Source organism: Scyliorhinus canicula, chromosome 13, assembly GCF_902713615.1.
Source record: "Scyliorhinus canicula chromosome 13, sScyCan1.1, whole genome shotgun sequence".
NCBI classification, from domain to species: domain Eukaryota; kingdom Metazoa; phylum Chordata; class Chondrichthyes; order Carcharhiniformes; family Scyliorhinidae; genus Scyliorhinus; species Scyliorhinus canicula.
This window is the reverse complement of record NC_052158.1, coordinates 28,827,815-28,846,459: the sequence shown is the minus strand read 5'-3', so window position 1 is coordinate 28,846,459 and position 18,645 is coordinate 28,827,815. Positions and strand designations below refer to the sequence as shown.

Here is an 18,645-nt window from a genome sequence, read left to right as displayed (position 1 = left end):
TGACCGTGCTTTGAGGCTTGTAAAAGTTTCACATTTACGAGCTGATCGCATGAAAACTCCCGAGTTCAGTGTAATCGTTCCACCTCCTTGCAGTATCCAATCTGAAATGTGCTCTTTTTTTTAATAGCTATTTTATGAATGAGGTATATTTTTTTTGAGGGGGGGGGGGGGGGGGTGAGAAACTGGCTGGATGAAAGAAAGGCTTTTCCTTTTTCTCCACCAGCCGAATTTTCAAAGCAGTGTTTGCACAGCCCATGGCAAGATTCTGTCAGAGGCAGTGGCTTCAAGGCTCTCTCCAGTGACTGCACTGTCGCGGGAAGGAGGAGGAGGGGGGTGGGGCACCGGAGAGGATTGTGGTACCTGCCTTTCAGATCAGACCCCCGCCGGCTTCTTTGGGGTGGGCATCAAAGATGGGATGTACTCCCTCAGCCTCTCGAGCCTGCTCCCCACCCCCCCCCCCCCCCCCAATACAATAAGATCTGATTGTAACTTCAACTCCACATTCCTGCCTACCCTCGACCACCTTCCACCACCTCCTTTATGAATCAAGGATCTATCCAGCTCTGCCTTCAAAACTATTCAGAGCCTTTGCTCTCTGCTTCCGCTGCCTTTTGATGAAGAGCGTTCCAGAAGCTCACGACCCTCAGAGAGAAAAGATTTCTCCTGGTCTCCATGTTAAATGGGTGACCCCTTATTTTTAAACAGTGACCCCCATGTTCTAGATTCTCTGACAGGAGAAAACATCCTCGCCACATCCACCTTGACAGTACACCTCAGGATCTTAAAGTCACCACTTCGGTGTGTGTGTGTGTGTGTGTGTGTCGGGGGGGGGGGGGGGGGGGGGAAGTTCTCCCTGATGCGCTGGGCCAATTCTGCCCCTTAACCAGCATAGTGGTTAGCACTGTGGCCTCACAGCGCCAGGGTCCCAGGTTCTATTCCCTGCTGGACCACTGTCTGTACGGAGTCTCCACGTTCTCCCCATGTCTGCGTGGGTTTCCTCCGGGTGCTCCGGTTTCCTCCCACAGTCCAAAGACTTGCAGGTGAGATGGATTGGCCATGATAAATTGCCCTTAGTGACCAAAAACGTTAGGAGGGGTGTATTGTGTTACAGGGATAAGGTGGAAGAGAGGGCTTAAGTGGGTTGGTGCAGACTTGATGTGCCGAATGGCCGCCTTCTGCATTGTATGTTCTATGTAATCATCAAGACAGATTCCCTGGGGAAAACCTTGCTTTGTTCTTCGCGGGAGCTTGCTGTGTCTTAATGGGTTGCTCCTTATGCCACTCTTTCCCCCCCCCCCCCCCCCCCCCCCCCCCCCATTGCTTCTGCTTTCGTTGAATTTGCAACTGGCTAATTTCCATATTCCCCTAACGTTCATATGTGGATGGCGCTGGCTAAACCAGGCGTGACTTGCTGAGATGGTGGTCCTGATAGTGTATGGAAATAATTCAAAAATGAGCCTTGGAGATTTCAAGTGATCACAGCAGTTTTTAGTCTTCCAAAATGCTCCTTTGGCTGTGAAAGCACATTGTATCATGCCCTGAAGGGGTACTGAAAAGCACAAGAATGTAAAGATTTGCGAATGCCCCAATATAAATTCAGCTCTTCCTAAAAATGCAGCCTAGTTTTGCAGACCCATCTCCAATGTAACTAAAACCAGAAAATGCCGGAAGAACTCCGGAGGTCTGGCAGCTTCTGTGTAAGAAGTTCAGAGTCCGAATGAGCCTTCCATGGGACTCAGTTCGATTTGGGGGATAAATCATTGGCCCAGTTCTGTACAAGAGTCATACTAACTCGAAACATTATCACTGTTTATCTTGCCACAGAATCCTGCCAGACTTCTTGAATTTTATTTCCGGTTTCCAGCATCCACCGTATTTTGCGTTTAGTCCAATGTGAATTACTTGGTCCCTGCTGGCGGTTGGTGGGGGAATTTGCTGGGGAGCATCGGGTGCAGCAGTCCATATAAGAATCCATGGAATCCCTACAATGCAGAAGGAGGCCATTTGGCCCATTAAGGCTGCACCGGCCCTCGGAAAGAGCACCCCACCTAGACCCACTCCCCCACCCTATCCCCATAACTCCACCTAACCTGCACATCTTTGCTCTGTGGGAGGAAACCGGAGGAAACCCACGCAGACATGGGGAGAACGTGCAAACTCCACATAGAAAGTCACCCGAGGTCGGAATCTAACCCAGGCCCCTGGTTCTGTGAGGCAGCAGTGCTAACCACCGTTCGACCATGCCGCCCCTGGTAAGATCCGGCTTAGGTTATTTTTGACAATAGTTGAAGTTAATCAAAGCCTGATATCCACAAGCGCAGGATTTAATGTTTCGTATCTGCAGGTTCAGAAATTAGTTTTGAATCTAAAGGGTAAAACAGGTCATTTCCTCTTGGCCCCCTGCCCTCCCTTTATCCACCCAGCCTGAGATTCAGGTCACTTAGCATCGGCAGCACATGAATGTTAGATCCCGTGTTGTCCGATGCGAGACCGCCCGATTTGGATTTCCATCCCCGTCACTATTCCAGACATCACGGGTGGAAAGAAAAACTGGACTCCTCCTCTTGTGGAACATCAAGAGAAGGCAGCGGAAGGTTGTGAGAGCCCCCCAGCTCATTCTTCCCCCCCCCCCCCCAACACAAGTTTCCTCAAAGAGCAATGTGATAGTGACCAGATAATCTGTTTTGTAGATGTAGATTTGAGTGATAAATAATTGACCCACTGAGGAGAACTTCCCTGCTCTTCTTCGAATCCCCATAGGATCTTCCCTGAGTGGCAGCCTCAGCTCAACATCTGTTACAGTGAAGAAAGGCGCCTCCAACAGTGCAATACCTACCCACCATAATGCGGAACGCGCTTAGCACTACCCCTCCCCTAATGCAGCGTTCCTTCAGTACTGCCCCTCCCAGAATGCTATGCTCCCTCAGTTCTGCTCCTCTGACAGTGCAGTACTCTCTCAGCATGCCCCCTCTGACAGTGCAGCACTCTCTCAGTATGCCCCCTCTGACAGTGCAGCACTCTCTCAGCATGCCCCCTCTGGCAGTACAACGCTCTCTCAGCATGGCTCCTCTGACAGTGCAGCACTCCCTCAGTACTGACCCTCTGACAGTGCAGCACTCCCTCAGTACTGACCCTCTGACAGTGCAGCACTCCCTCAGTACTGACCCTCTGACAGTGCAGCACTCCCTCAGTACTGACCCTCTGACAGTGCAGCACTCCCTCAGTACTGACCCTCTGACAGTGCAGCACTCCCTCAGTACTGACCCTCTGACAGTGCAGCACTCCCTCAGTACTGACCCTCTGACAGTGCAGCACTCCCTCAGTACTGACCCTCTGACAGTGCAGCACTCCCTCAGTACTGACCCTCTGACAGTGCAGCACTCTCTCAGCACTGACCCTCTGACAGTGCAGCACTCTCTCAGTACTGACCCTCTGACAGTGCAGCACTCCCTCAGTACTGACCCTCTGACAGTGCAGCACTCTCTCAGCACTGACCCTCTGACAGTGCAGCACTCTCTCAGTACTGACCCTCTGACAGTGCAGCACTCACTCAGTACTAAACCTCTGACAGTGCAGCACTCCCTCAGTACTGACCCTCTGACAGTGCAGCACTCCCTCAGCACTGACCCTCTGACAGTGAGCTAGGGCAAACGGTTTGAACTCATTCAAAATTTGACAATCTGCCACAATTTTTAAGTTCTTCCCAAAACCACACCTCCCCTGTCCCCATTCACAATCCGACACTAGGCAGGCTGTGACCAGTGCAGGGACAGGGGGGAATGTAAGGCGGAAAGGGGGTTGGATTTTACCCTCTCGCCCATCTCTGCAGAATCTGAATTGAGACACTAGCAAGAGATTGTCGATTCAATGCCTGTTTGTTTCCAAGTGTCTCAGTCCATCTTGATGAGTTTGTTTGCACAGGGTTTGGCCTTTGCATTGGTGCCTTTATCCTGGACAACTCTGAGTTCTTTAACACTGCCATTTTCATTGTCATAGAAAGAGCTGGACAGGGCTCTAGGTTGAACCATGGCTCGAGCAGAATGATTTCCTGTAAGGAGGCCTTGTGGTAGTTCTGGGTTTGAGTCCAACCACAAGAGGTTGGCCATGGAAGAGATGTTCAACAGTCTGAAAATGAGCTTGGGTAACCTTCCACCATTTCCCACACTATTTCCCAAAGAGGAAATGTCTGGAGAGAGGGAGGTGAGGTACCAGACTGCCGTACCAGACGGAGAGCACAAATGTTCAGGCCGTCATCAAGGGAGCGTCAGCTAGTCAGAGGTGCCAGTCTTTGTCATCTGCCTTATTTCCACGTGGCTGCTTGGGATTTTGCTTTTTAGTCATAGAGTCTTACAGCACAGAAAGAGACCCTTCGGCCCATTGTGTCTGTGCTGGCCATCAAGCGCCTATCGATCCCGTTTTTGCAGCACTCTGTACAGAGCCTAATTGACCTTTCAGAGAGGCAGGGTAAACTACATTGTTGTGGCTGTGGGATTCTGGAGTCATATGTAGGCCAGACCGGGTACGGATGGCAGATTTCCTTCCCTAAAGGGGGCATTAGGGAACTAGATTCGTTTTTGTGACAAACAAGATCATTATTAGACTTTCAAATCCAAATTTTTACTAAATTCAAATCTGATCATCTGCCATGGGAGGATTTGAGCACGGGTCCCCGGAGAGTTACTCTGGGTCTCCGCATCCCCTTCGGTCTGTACATCAATCAGCTGCTGCATTCCCTACCACGCAACAGTGGCCAAAACAGGATTTCAGGGATGGGAGGGGCGGGGGGGTGTAAAGGCCTCACATTTGTATAGTGTCTGTCAAACCTTGGGACGTCCCAATCAGAACAAGTTCTATTGATATAGCTCCTTTCACGTAATTAAGTGTCCCACCTGCTTCACAGAGGCAAAATAAAACTCAATTACAACAGCTGGCAACATCAGGAGATACAACAGGAGGAAGGTGAGATAGATGGGCAGAGTGAGTGGCAAGGTGGCAAAGTGGTTAACACTGCTGCCTCACAGCACCAGGGACCCAGGTTCAATTCCGACCTTGGGTGACTGCGTGGAGTTTGCACACTCTCCCCGTGTCTGCATGGGTTTCCTCCGGGTGCTCCGGTTTCCTCCCACACTCTAAAGATGTGCAGGTTAGGTGGATTGGCCATGCCACAATTATTCCTTATTCCTTAGTGTCCAAAGATGTGTAGTTCAGGTTACCATAAGATATAGGAGCAGAATTAAGCCACCAGCCCATCGAGTCTGCTCCGCCATATGGATCATGGTTATGTTTCTCATCCCCATTCTCCTGCTTTCACCTATAACCCCTGATCTCCTTATTAATCAAAAACCTATCTCTTTCCTAAAGATACTCAGTGATGTGGCCTCCACTCTTACCCTACTTATGTAATGCTTAGTTGCAAGCCCCAACCCACATCATCCAGTTTTCTGTCATTGGCAGGCTACACATGTCCCTTGTCTACCTTCAGTAGTTGAACAATTTTGGGTGAGATATAAAAGAGTGATTAATACCCAGGAAGCCGATGCTGTCAGGCATAAGAAAGGAGAAAATTGGTGAAATGGACAAAAGCCAATAGAAGCATTTACGGAGATAGGGCGGGGAGTGGGCCCAGCTGGAGTGCTCCTTCGGAGGGTCAGTGCAGACTTGATGGGCTAAATGGCCTCCTTCTGTAGAGATTCTATGGATTTTATATTGAGGCTTAGTGAGGGAATCCCAGAGGCTTAGAGCTCAGGCAACAGAAAGCATGGCATAAAATGCCAGAATTAGCAGAGAGCAACTGGTATCTCAGAAGGTGGCAGGACTGGAGGAGATTACAGAGATAGGGTGGGCGCAGAGTGGTGGGGGCCAGGCACTGGGTGAGGCCACAGAAGGATTTGAAAAGCGAGATGAGAACTTTTAAAAAATCACGACTTTGCTTGACCGAGACCCAGTATAAATCAGCAAGGGCATTGGTGACGGCCAAGTGGGACTTGAGGCGAGTTGAAATTCGAGCAGTAGAGTTTTGAATGAGCTCAAATTTACATGGGAGGGTCCGAACGTGGGCTGTTGATTCCGAAGGTAACAAAGCATGGAGTAGCAGATCCAGCCAAGGTGGGGGTCAAGTTGAGCCCTGTTACAGAGGTGGAAATAGGTGGTCTTAACGATGACGTGGGTGTATCCCACAGTGCCTTCCAGTCAATGAAGTACTTTTGAAGGGCAGTCACTGTTGCATGTTGTGGAAACGCAGCAGCCTGTGTTTGCACACAGGAAGTTCCTACCAGCAGCGATAAACAAAACCATGAGGTGGGATTCTCTGCCGGCGGGATTCTCCATTCCTTTGGCAGCACACCCACACCTGCAGGTTTCCCGGCGGCGTGGTTGTGGTCACAATGGGAAATCCCATTGGCACGTGGCGGGAGAGGAAAATCCCGCTGCCGCCGATGATGCACCATCGAGGAAAATGTAGCTGGCAGACCAAGGAATCCTGATTTTTCGCCATGCCGGTTGAGGGGATAAAGATTCTGGGCGGAACTCTTCATACTGCAACCCTGGGATCTTTTATATTCACCTGACAAGGCATGCGGGGCCTCGCTTTAACAGTTCATGCAAAATGAGGCTCCCACCCCCACCACATACAATGTGCACTCACTCGATGGGACTTCAAGATTACTTGTGAAGTTTGCACTCGCCCCCCCGGCCAAAAGTTTAGGATTGCCTCATCAGCAGAAATAGAGGACAGTAGTGGAGGACAACCGGAGGGGGGGGGGGGAATCCAGGCTGAGATCTGAGGTTTGATCATATCAATATTTACCCAAGTACATTCATAGTCATTTCTTCCGCAGAACTAAAGGAAAAGGGATAAACTTCCATCGGTGCCCAGGAATCTTGTAATATGTTGTGATATTTGTATATCCAGCTGATATAGTAGCACTTAGTCGCTGTGGACGTACTAAACAGTTCACAATGTGGGCAAACAACCCTCGAGTGATAAAAGAACGGCTTGTTTGTTCAACGTTGGTGAACGGCCTTGAATTGTCTCACTTCTTTCTTAAATGAAATTAATGTTTAATCTCTTAAGCAGCAGCAAGGTTTTCCCGCACCTCCTCACCCACCCATGCACCCGTCCTTCCCTGGCCCCCATGTCTGTCAGTCATGAGGATCTTGTTGACCAAACTATTAAGACAGGGCTTGGGAGCCTGGCTGTTGCCATGGCAACAGCAAATATGTCAGCTGCCTGTGTCCTTCTCCTCTGAGGTCACCCTGGGCCGCAGCGTTAAAATAATGACATTTTACAAAGATCAAATATTTCCATTTCAATGGACCTTTCTTCTAAGACTTTCCTTCTGAGTGGGGAAAATAATTAAGTTGCGTTGGGTCTCACTGCCAGCCAGTTGACTGAATAACACACCGAAAACTAGAAGCAGAAGGAGGCCTCTTGCAGATGCCCCACCATTTTTGTGAGGGCTACAAAGAATCCAGCACGAGATTGTAGATTCAAACAGAAAGTAATTTTATTTACAACTATATATAAATATATATATACACACACAGCAGCATTGCTTCCTACTTTCGCCGATGCCCCATGATGCCATTAAAATTCTAAAAAAAAAGTATCTATCTCTTTCTTGAATACATTCAGTGACTTGGCCTCCGCAGCCTTCTGTGGTAGAGAATTCCACAGGTTCACTAACCCGTGAGTGGAGAGATTTTTCCTCACCTTTGTCCTAAATACTCGGCCCTGGGTCACTGTCCATGTGGAGATTGCACATTCTCCCCGTGTCTGCGTGGGTTTCACCCCCACAACCCAAAGATGTGCTGGTTAGGTGGATTGGCCATGCTAAATTGCCCCTTAATTGGAAAAAATAATAATTGAGTACCTAAAAAATTTAAGAAAAAAAAAAAAATCTTAAATGGACACCACTTATCCTGAGACTGTGTCCCCGGTTCTAGATTCCCCAACCAGGTCAAATATCTCCCCTGCATCTAGTCTGTCCAGTCCTGTGAAAAGTTTATATGTTTCAATCAGGTCTCCTCTCATCCTTCGTAACTCTAGTGAATACAGTCCTAGTCGAAACACTCTCTTCACAGGACAGTCCCGCCATCCCCTCGTGAACCTCCGCTGCACTCCCTCTGTGGCAAAAATGTCCTTTCTGGGGTATGGAGATTAAGACCACATGGAATACTCCAGATTTGAGAGGTGTAAAATTATGGAAAGTCCGAGCGAACCCACTCTGGCCCACTCCCACCCACCCCAGCTCCATGATTTTCTCTGGTGTCTGCTTCATAGGCCAACCTTTCCACCTTTGTTCTGTGTCCTTTATCACCGTCATCTAACAGGTATTTCAACCTCGATCTTGGAAGCTCCAATTGACCGAGCAACTGCTGGGCGTGACATATCCCTACAGTATTTACTTCAATCTTATTAAAGGTGTGACATATTAACCTCAGTTTCCACCTGGGATTTATTTTAGCCGTCACCACCTGGTTCTTCTTTTTTTTTGTTAAACTGGCAGAATTCTCAGATGCTCCTATTGCAATTATATTCTGCCATGTTCACCGCGCAGCCCCCCCCCCCCCCCCCCCCCCCATCCACCCCAGGACTGGGTGGGACAGTGGGTCAGACGCAATCGACAGTGGGTCAGACACTGTCCTCTTCCCCCCTGGAACTAGAGCTCTGTATCTATCTCTTCCTCTCTTATCATTCCCTCTCTCTCTCTCTGTCTTTCTTCGAATGAGACTGTCAAGCAGTGAGATCATTGGAGTGACAAAGAAATGTTTTTAAGGGGCTCTGTGTGTGACAGCCTCTGATTCACAGGTGCCAGTTATTGAAGTCACCCCTCACGTGACGCCGGTTTGATAGTTTCTCACTGACTGGTATTCAGGACAGGCTGCTGTGAGTCATGAAGTGATGTCAGCCCTCGTGAAGGCCCCTTTGTATTGAGCAGCCTGCGCAACACAAACTGTGAACTCAACTGGAGCTACCTGCACCTGCAGCAATACACACGGCGGGAGTTATATGGGGCAATTTTCAACAAGTTGAACTGAAAGAAGAAAAGGAGGGAGGCAAGGAGAAAAGAGAGAAAAAAGTAGAGGGAGAAATGGAGGAAGAGAGAACGAGAGAAAACGAGGGAATGAAGAAAGGGAAAGACTTGCAGTTCCACCTTTCACAACCTTGTGAAAGTGCTTCACACCACATCCAATGAAGCATAGCTTCTGTTGCAATGCTGGAAATGTGGGCAGCTAATTTTGCGCACAGCAAGATCCACAAACAGCAATGTGATAATAGAAACATAGAGGGGGATTTACTACGGAGCCCACCCGGCGGCCCAATGGCTGGCAGTGGTCTTTCCGTTGTCATTGGGATTTCCCGTTGAATGCACTGCTCACTGCCGTGGAAGCTGTGGCAGCCCTGAGCGGTCAGCAGGACTGGAAGACCCCTTCAGCCTGAACTACCTAAAGTTCCGGCCATAGAACCAGGAGTCTGCCATTCGGCCCTTTGAGCCTGCTCCACCATTAAATATCATCATGGCTGATCCTCCATCTCAATGCCATATTCCCGCTTTCTCCCCATATCCCTTGATACCGTTTAAAATCAAACAAAACTTATCTATTAAGATGGATAGGATAGTTAACGGTGAAGAAGAGGGTGATAGGTTAGAGGAAGATTTAGATGGGTTAGTCAGACTGGCAGAGCAATGGCAGATGATGTTTAACCCTGATAAGTGCGAGGTGATGCACTTTGGAAGACGAAACAGGACAAGGGAGTATGTAATGAATGGCAGGACACTAGGAAGCTCGGAGTAACAGATGGATCTTGGGGTACGTGTTCACAGAGCAGGTGACTAGGGTACTTAAGAAGGCGTATGGGACAGTTACCTTTATCAGTCGTGGCATAGAATACAAGAGCAAGTAGGTTATGATGGAGCTGTGCAGAACGTTGGTTAGGCCACTGCTAGAGTACTGTGTGCAGTTCTGGTCACCTTACAACAGGCAGGTGATAGCACTGGAGAGGGTGCAGATGACATTCACCAGGATTTGCCTGGGATGGAAAATCTGAGCTGTAAGGAGAGGCTAGATAGGCTTAAATTGGTTTCTTTAGAACAGAGAAGGCTGGGGGGTGATTGAGGTGTATGCGATTATGAGGGGTATGGACAGGGTAAATAGGAAGCAGCTGTTCCCCTTGGTTGAGTGGGACAATTACAAGGGGACATAGTTTTAGGGTGAAGAGCGGGAGATTCGGAAGGGATTTAAGAAAGAAAATATCACTCGAGAGGGTGGTGAGAATCTGGAATGCACTGCAGGGAATGTAGTGGAGGCCGGAAACCTCACAACCTTTAAGATGCGCATGGTTGAGCACGACACGCATCACATTCAAGGATATGCGATAAATGCTGGTAAGTGGGAATAGTGAGAGATTAGACACAGTTATTGTTGGTGCAGGCTCGATGGGCCGTAAGACTCCATGATCTATTTCTTGAATGTATTGAGTGAGTTGGCCTCCACAGCCTCCAGTGGTAAAGAATTCCACAGGTTCACCGCCCGCTGAGTGAAGAAATGCTTCCTCATCTCAGTCCTGAATGGTCTGTCCTGTATCCTGAGACTGTGTCTCCTGGTTCTAGATTCCCCAACCAGGAAAAACATCCTCCTGCATCTATTCTGTCTGACCCTGTTAGAATTTTATAGGGTTCAGTCAGATCCCCTCTCATCCTTCCAAACTCCAGTGAATGATGATGAAAATGAGCAGGTTATCTGCTTTCTGAGACGCTGGTTGAGGGATAACCGCCAGCCGTAGCACCAGAGCAAACTCCCCATTCCCTTTCTTTAAAACAACAGCCATGAGGTAGGCACTTTTGTGCTGTTGCTACATTAGTGAATGAGGGCAGCACGGTGGCGCAGTGGGTTAGCCCTGCTGTCTCACGGCGCTTCAGGTCCCAGGTTCGATCCCAGCTCTGGGTCACTGTCCGTGTGGAGTTTGCACATTCTCACCGTGTTTGTGTGGGTTTTGCCCCCACAACCCAAAGATGTGCAGGGTAGGTGGATTGGACATGCTAAATTCCCCCTTAATTGGAAAAAATGAATTGGGCAGTCTAAATTTAAAAAAAAACATTAGTGAATGAGAAGTCTTGAGGGGGGGGGGAGGTGTAATTACGGGCCTCCAACTATCCCAGGTGACCTATGTGGAGTTCATGAGGCTGGATGAACCTTTTTGGTAATAGCATACTTCAAAGCTCCTTTGATAAGCTGATGTGCGACGGTGAGGAGAAACCTGCTGACAGATGTCTGCTCCAGGATTCCTCCAGTCCTGTTTATTTCCGTGGTTTGGCAACGGGCCTCCTTGACGGCACCAGGTGATGCTGCGGAAAGCGCCTGATGAAGGTGTAAAGGGATTTACTGCAGCAGATGTAGACATGTTTCCACTTGTGGGGGAGAGCGGACTGGGTGTGGGGGAGATCATGCATATAAAATCGTCACGGGTCAATCCCACAGGAAAATTCAGAAAAACCACTTTACCCAGAGTGTAGTCAGAATGTGGATTCTGTCACTAGGGAGAGTGGTTGAGGCGAATACCATTGATGCCTTTGAAGTGAAGTTAGATAAGTACATCTGAAGGTTGCCACTCATGTGGGTAGAGCCGTGAAGAAGGCCTATAGTGTGTTAGCGTTTATTAACAGGGGACTTGAGTTTAAGAGCCGTGAGGTTATACTGCAGCTATAAATGACCCTGGTGAGACCACATTTGGAGTATTGTGTGCAGTTCTGGTCACCTCACTATAGGAAGGATGTGGAAGCATTGGAAAGGGTGCAAAGGAGATTTGCCAGGATGCTGCCTGGTTTGCAGGATAGGTCTTATGAGGAAAGGTAGAGGGAGCTAGGGCTTTTCTCTTTGGAGCGGAGGAGGATGAGAGGCGACTTAATAGAGGTTTATAAGATGATGAGGGGGATAGATGGAGTGGACGTTCAGAGACTATTTCCTCGGGTGGATATAGCTGTTACAAGGGGGCATAACTATAAGGTTCACTGTGGGAGATACAGGAGGGATATCCAAGGTAGGTTCTTTATTCAGGGAGTGGTTAGGGTGTGGAATGGACTGCCTGTTGTGATAGTGGAGTCGGACACTTTAGGAACTTTCAAGCAGTTGTTGGATAGGCACATGCAGCACACCAGAATGACAGGGGGTGGGATAGCTTGATCTTGGTTTCGGACAATGCTCGGCACAACATCGAGGGCCGAAGGGACTGTTCTGTGCTGTACTGTTCTATATTCTATGAGGGAGTAAGGAGTAGAAGTATTTGCCAACTGGGTGAGATGGCATCAGGAGGTAGGAATGAGGCTGGTGTGAAACTACCTGGCTGAAGGGCCTGATTCTCTGAAGCAAGGCTGTGGACCAAGTGCTGGAAATGGGGTTAGGTAGGTCAGGTGTTTTTTCACATGTCGGTGCAGAGTGCCGGGGTCGAAGTGCTCTCTTCTGCACTGTGTGATTCTGTGAAGTATTATTGTTAAAAGTGGGCAGGGGCGGGGAGAGGGGAATGCATTAGGTTGGTAGCCTCCTCTCCCGATGATGGGTCTTCCCCCACTGGCCCGTTGGTGGGGGGAAGAATTAAGGGAATTCGTGCGAGAGTACATAAATAAGCTGGTTCAATCTGGGTGCCGGGGAGGAACTGGGAGAGTCTGTGACTTTGATTTTGCTGTCTTGGAAAAAACCCGTTTTATGGTGCAGGCAAACTTCAGACTCCCTCCTCCTCAGTGCACAATTATCTGAATTGTAGGTGCAGGTGGTGGCACTCTCGACTCTCAGGGTCCGGGAGTTGAGGTGCCAGCCCCTGCCCTTTGAATGCAGAAATCCAGGATCTCCCTCCAACGCAGTTCCAGTGCTGCGCTGTTGAGGGCGCCAGCTCTTGGGTGTGACCCTAAACCAGTGCCTTGTCTACCCTCTGGCAACAGATCCCATAACCACTGCTTTGATCGAATAGCAGGAAGCTATTTCAATTTGCTTACCTTGATCTTGTGAGCAAGTTTCTTTCCGTCAGTTGTACTGTTCCAGTGAAGCTCAATGCAAGCTCGAGGGACGGCGCTTCACCTTCTGGGCGGGATTTCCCAACCAAACCGCCGCGCGATTTTCGGCGGTGGAGGCGACCAGCCAGCGGGATTTACTGACCTTCCCTGGTCAACGGGTTACCTGGTGACTGCACCCCTCGCTGCTGGGAAACCCGTGTGCCCACGTGGGACGATATCCCACTGGTGTGAATAACGGGTACATCACTGTGTCCTCTGTTTCGGCACTTTTCTGAATTTTGCTTTCGGATGGGGCAATTTGTTATTCTGCCATTGACCCACTGTCTGGATCATTGCTTTGTTTCTTTTTTTTCTTCTTTTTTTTCTTTGTCTTTTAAAATTTTTTTTAGAGTACCCAATTATTTTTTCCAATTAAGGGGCAATTTTAGCGTGGCCAATCCACCTATCCCGCACATCTTTGGGTTGTGGGGGTGAAACCCACGCAGACATGGGGAGAATGTGCAAACTCCACACGGACAGTGACCCAGAGCCGGGATTCGAACCCAGGTCCTCAGCGCCATAGGCTGCAATGCTACCCACTGTGCCACCGTGCCTCCCCCATTGCTTTGCTTCTTTACTACCTGTACTACCTTTCGTCATTTAATCTCTCCTGCCTAATCCCCCCACCCTATCTTCCTTTCAACTTTAACTCTCTCTCCTTTTTCAATGGCATAAAACCCATCGTAATTCTGACTTTCTTTTGGAGGAGTCATATTGGACTAAGGAGAGGTTGAGCAGGTTGGGTCTGTATTCAGTGGAATTTAGAAGAATGAGAGGCAACCTGATTGCGACATGTTGGATTCTCAGGGGGCTTGACAGGGGAAATGCTGACAGGTTGTTTCCCCTTGGTGTGGGAGTCTAGGACGAGAGGGCTTAATCTCAGTGTAAGGAGTTGCCCACTTAAAACGGAGATGAGGAGGAATTTCTTCTCTCGGGTAGTGAATCTGTGGAATTCTTTACCGCAGAGAGCTGTACATTTTGGGTCGTTAATTATGCTCAAGGCTGAGATAGACAGATTTTTAATCAGTAAAGGAATCAAGGATTATGAGGATAAGGCGGGAAAGTGGAGTCGAGTATTATCATTTCAGTTCAGTCCTGATCTCGCCAAAATGACGGAGTAACCTCGTTGGGCCAAATAGTCTACTTCTGCTCTACGTCTTGTGTTCTTACACAGAGGCTGGTGAAGGGTTAACCCTGATTTAGAGGGACGAATACCTTACAGGTGGGTTGGTTTGCTGCTGGGATCAGATTTAAGTTTCTGCTCACGCAGCTCAACTTGGTCCGTCCCTCTCCCTGCTTTGCAAAGTTCCCTTGTGATCCTTTTATTTAAAAAAATACACACTTCTTTTGGGCCACGCTGTTTAATTGGGAAGCAAGTTCCCATTGCTGCGCTAGCTGCCTCTGGACAATAGCGAGGAACGCCAAGCTCGTCCAGAAAGATAACAAAAAAAAGACTTCTGTTCCCAAAATAAACAAGAGCGCTCTCTCTGTCTCTCAAACACACACAAACACACACACTCTCTCTCAGCTTGGGGGCAAACTGCTGGAAGGCAAGCAGCCAGTACAAAGCTCACTGTTCAATCCCAAGCCCAAACTTATTCATTTCCATTCAGCCTGCACCTGTCCAAAGGAGACTGACTGTTAACTCTTTCAGCGCTGAAATTTTACACACCAGGCGACCATTCTCCCTTGTCTATTTTGCCTGAGAGAGAGAAAGAGAGAGATGGGGCAAACTGCCAGGGGTTGAATTTGCCAGGAGTCTCTGTTGTTCACTGACAGCACTGGCCTTGTTGTTCATCCAAGAGTGGGGGGGGGGGGGGGGGGGGGGGGGGGGGGGGGGAGCCACTTAAGGCACCGTGAATGAAGCCACAGAGTTAATGTTACTGCAGCCAGGCTAAGAAATACTTCTTTTGAACCGTTTATGCGCCAGGGCAACAATTTGTTTTTCCCTCTCCCTCTGGCCTGAACTGTCCAGTGTCTGAACTGTGCGGACTGGGACGTTTGTTCAACAGGGTAAGGACTGCTCGCTGTTGTAAATGTACAAACTTCATTGATCGGGGGGATCAGAATTGTTTGGCTGTGTGGTGTTTGCTCAGCAGGGTAAGGGATCTGCTCGCTGTTGTGTTAAAGAAAAATGTACGAACTTAATTGATCGGTGTGGTCAGAACGACCCACCGTTTTGCATTTATGGAGTTGATGTTGAGTTCAGCAAGGTAAAGATTCCTTGCGCTGTACCGATGCATCGTTTCCATTTATTGCTCGCAAGTGGGGTTGGATTGTTTCGAGGCAGGCTTTTTTGATGGACTTTAGCCCATTGTGATTCGATGTTCCCCAGGTCGGAGCAGGTGGAGGGGGGAGGGGGGGGGGGGGGTGAATGGTGGCAATGCGAATGGACAGGAGTGACTCAGCATTCTCATTCACAAATAGGGTGGAAAGCAAAAACACTGCGGAGGCTGGGAATCTGAAACAAAAACAGGAATCGCTGGGAAGGACTGAGCAGGTCTGGCAGCATTTGTGGAGAGAGCGAGATTTTGGGTCCATGTGGCTGCGTCATCAGCCCCAGTTAACCACCCACGTTGCGTCATGTTCCTTTGGAATCACGGTGGGTCGGGTAGCACAGTGGCATAGTGGTTAGCACAGCTGCCTCACGGCGCTGAGGTCCCAGGTTCGATCCCGGCTCTGGGTCATTGCCTGTGTGGAGTTTGCACATTCTCCCCGTGTCTGCGTGGATTTCGCCCCCACAACCCAAAAAATGTGCAGAGTAGGTGGATTGGCCACGCTAAAAATTGCCCCTTAATTGGAAAAAATAATTGGGTAATCTAAAAAATAAATAAATACATTTTAAAAAAGGAATCACGGTGGGTCGATCTTCAATTGGTTCGACAGTGGAAAATTGGTCACAGCAATTTGGCAGGCCCGGTTTACATTCTGCCTCCATTCCAACTCAGCCCCTCTCCTTGCCACCACTGCCCCATCACAAGGAGAGAGTGGGCTGAATGGCCTCCTCCTGTGCACCCTCTAGTTCTCTGTAAAATAGGCTGTCTGCTCATTACTAGCCATTTCCACCACCTTTCTGCATTCAATGCATCCAGGCGATCCCACAGAGAAATCGTCACCTTGATTTGTTTTAGGGATGGGAGGAGGGGTGCCCTGTAATTCTGCACGGGTCGGGGTCGGCGCGGGGAAGAAGGCCACTGCACATGCGCTGGTTGGCGCCGGCCCATATTCCCCCATTGAATCCCGCGGCACCGGATAGGCCAGCAAACAGACACGGAATTAAATGGAATGTGTGGCATAGAAACAGACCCATTCAGGTAACCAGTCCATGCTGGCCTTTTGTATTCAACTCGTGCCTCCCACATCTCCTCCTGTCAGTTTATCTCTTGTATTTCCTTCTCTCTGTTGCTGTTTAATCCAGCTTCCCCTTAAATCAGTGATGGACAACCCTGCAGCTCGGGGCCACTCGCGGCCCGTTTGTTTCTGTAACTCATGATGAATTTTTTTGGCGTGTATTAAATCTTTTTAATTGGGCCAGAGTTGGTAAGCGTGCCTGATTTCAATCCTGTGGCCCACTGAGATGAAGGAGGGCCACTCACACGGCCAACTCACTGGCTTCAGTTGCCCATCACTGCCTTAAATTGTCCCCCTTGGCAGCGGGTTTCGATTACTCGCCACTCTGGGTAGCGACGTTTCTCCTGAATTCTCCATTTGATTTATTTTTCTTTTAAATTTAGAATACCCAATTCTTTTTTTCCAATTAAGCGGCAATTTAGTGTGGCCAATCCAACTAACCTGCACATCTTTGGGTTGTGGGGGCGAAACCCACGCAGACACGGGGAGAATGCGCAAACTCCACACGGACAGTGACCCAGAGCCGGGATCGAACCTGGGACCTGGGCGCCGTGAGGCAGCAGGGCTAACCCACTGCGCCGCCGTGCTGCCCCCTCCATTTGATTGCCTGGTGATGATGTCCTATCAGTAACCCCTGGTTCTACTGCCAATGGAACCACACTCCCAACAGCTGGATTTTTCCATCCCCGTCCATTGCCGCAATCTTCTGGTCCGCCGACCGATGGGACTTCTGGCTGGCTCACCACAGCATGGACCGGAAGGAAACCGGCTAGAATCTGCATCCACTCGATCAAAAATATTTGAGGATTCTAAAGGGCTTACCAGGTCGTTCGTCAACCACCTCATTTCAATAGAGGCCCAAACTTTATTTTCCTTTCCCAAAAGGTATACCCTCACATCTGGTATCATCCTTGCTGAACTGTCCTGTGCCTTGAATATGGCGACCAGAATGAATTGTGCATTATACACCCAAAGTTGAGTATGAGAAAGAGGCCCTTTGGCCCATTGTGTCAGCGCTGACCATCAAACACCCATCTATTATAATCCTATTCTCCAGCACGATGTCCGTAGCTGTGGTGTTTCAAGTGTTCATCTAAATGCTCCTTAAATGTTGTGTGCCTTCCCGCCTCTACCACCCTTTCAGGTAGTGACTTTCAGATTACAACCATGCTCGGGGTGAAAAAGCTTTTCCCCAAATCCCCTCTAAATCTCCGTTCATTGCCTTAAAACTATACCCCTGGTCGTTGTCCCATCTAGTGAGGCGAAAAGTTGCTTCCTGTCTACCCTATCCATGTCCCTCATAATTTTAGACATCTTAATCATGTTCCCCCTCAGCCTTCTCTGCTCTAAGGGAAACAGCCCCAGCCTAAGCAGCTCCCCTTCACAGCTGAAGAGCTCCAGCCCAGGCAAAGGTGGCACTGTGGTTAGCAGTGCTGTCTCATAGCACCAGAGCCCTTGTTTCTATTCCAGTCTTGCCTGACTGTGTGAAGTTTGCATGTTCTCCTTGTGACTACATGGGTTTCCTCCAGGTGCTCCGGTTTCCTCTCACAGTCCGAAGAATTGCAGGTTAGGTGAGGTCACGGGGGAGTGGGCTTGGGGGTGCTCTTTCAGTGGGTCAGTACAGACTCGATGGGCCAAATGGCCTCCATCTGCACTATAGGGATTCTGTGGAACATCCTTGTGAATCTCCTCTGCACCCTCTCCCGTGTAGTCACATCCTTCCTGTAATGTGGTGACCAGAACTCCACTCTGTACTCTAGCTGTGGTCTAGTCAGCGAGCCTTTTGCACATCTCCACCATAACCTCCCTGCTCTTATATTCCATGGCTTCATCCAATGAAGGCAAGTATCCCATATGCCTTCTGAACCACCTTACCTGCAGGGATCTTTGGATTCGCAACTTGGTTAGTTGCATGAGTTAAGCGTAATTTATTCTTTTATTTTCAATTCTGTCCCTCTTATTGCAGGGTCTTCACTAGTCTTCCGATGAAGATCTGGTACAAAAATAAGCCACCATCACCTCGGGTATCAGTGTCCCAAAGATAAACCCCAAGATCCTTGGTGGCAGCAGATTAATCCTTGGCAGCTCTGGCTGTGTTTTTCTTAATCTTTCATGGGACATGGGTGTCCCTGGCAAGGCCTGGCATTTACTGCCCATCCCTAATTTGCCCTTGGACTGAGTGTCTCGCTCGGCCATTTCAGAGGGTAGTTAAGAGTTGACGAGGTCGCTGTCAGGAAGGAAAATTTTC

At 49.1% G+C, this 18,645-nt stretch overlaps 1 protein-coding gene across 4 annotated transcripts in view; it reads left to right on the top strand.

The window, feature by feature from the left end:
* Positions 1 to 18,645, top strand: part of LOC119976347 (discoidin domain-containing receptor 2-like) — a 187,323-nt gene that overhangs the window by 52,628 nt on the left and 116,050 nt on the right. The window contains exon 1 of one of the 4 annotated variants that reach the window (XM_038816821.1): positions 14,897 to 15,059. The exons of the other annotated variants lie outside the window; for them this stretch is intronic. The gene's annotated coding sequence lies outside the window, so the exon portion shown is untranslated. Of the gene's footprint in view, positions 1 to 14,896; positions 15,060 to 18,645 lie in introns of those variants that run through there. 4 annotated transcript variants of the gene reach the window in all.